This window comes from Mustela putorius, unplaced genomic scaffold (genome assembly GCF_011764305.1).
Source record: "Mustela putorius furo isolate JIRA1106 unplaced genomic scaffold, ASM1176430v1.1 tig00000095_pilon_pilon_pilon, whole genome shotgun sequence".
Classification (NCBI taxonomy): domain Eukaryota; kingdom Metazoa; phylum Chordata; class Mammalia; order Carnivora; family Mustelidae; genus Mustela; species Mustela putorius.
Window position 1 is genome coordinate 18,646,193 of NW_025421280.1, and position 1,003 is coordinate 18,647,195.

The following is a 1,003-nucleotide window of genomic DNA, read 5'->3' on the forward strand; positions in this document are numbered from 1 at the left end:
AAGCAGCAGCAAATTATCCGGAAGGTCCAGCTCAGCTAATTCACGAAGGCAGCGACACCCAACAACAGGGTTTCAGCGTAGATGTAACAGCCTCCTGTTGGGAGAAGATGCCATCTAGGGCTTTCATGGCTAGAGAAGTCAGTGCCTGGCTTCTAAGCTTCTAAGCTGACTCTCTTTTTAGTGGTGAATGTACCTGGCACTCGAAGGTGAAGCTGATGCTCATTTTCCCTTTGGAAAGTCCCAGGGTCCTGAAGAATAATGCTTGTCTGTGCTCTGGAAGGAAACAGCAAAACCTGGATGTCCGCTTCTCTGTTTATGACATGGTTTACTGAATATTTTAAGCCCACGATTGAGACCCTAGTGCTCAGAAAAAGAAAATTCTTTTCAAAATATGGCTGCTCACTGACAAAGTGCCCAGTCACCCGGGAGTTCTCATGGAGACACACACCAAGATTCACGTCATTTTGCTGTCCACTAACACGACGTCGATTCTTCAGCCCCTGGTTCGTGGAGCAATTTCAACGGTTGAGTCTTATTATTTAAGAACTATGTTTCCTAAGTCGGAAGCTGCGAGAGACCATGATTCCCCTGATGGATCTGGCAAAGTCAAGTAAAAAGTCCTCTGGAAAGAATTCACCATCTAGACGCCGTGAAGAACATGTGTGATGCGTGAGAGGAGGTCAAAATATCAGCTGTTGAGTAGGAGTTTGAAGCAGCGGATTCCTGCCCTCACGGAAGACTTTGAGGGCCTCGAGATTTCTGTGGAGGAAGTGACTTGAGATGTAGTGGAAACAGCAGGAGAAACAGCAGGAGTTAGAAGTGGAGCCTGGAGATGGCACAGCATTGCTGCCCTCTCACGACTAAACTTGAACAGATGAGGGTTGCCTGGGTGGCTCAGTGGGTTAAGCCTCTGCCTTTGGCTCAGGTCATGATCTCAGGGTCCTGGGATCGAGCCTCACATCGGGTTCCCTGCTCAGCGGGGAGCCTGCTTCTCCCTCTCCCT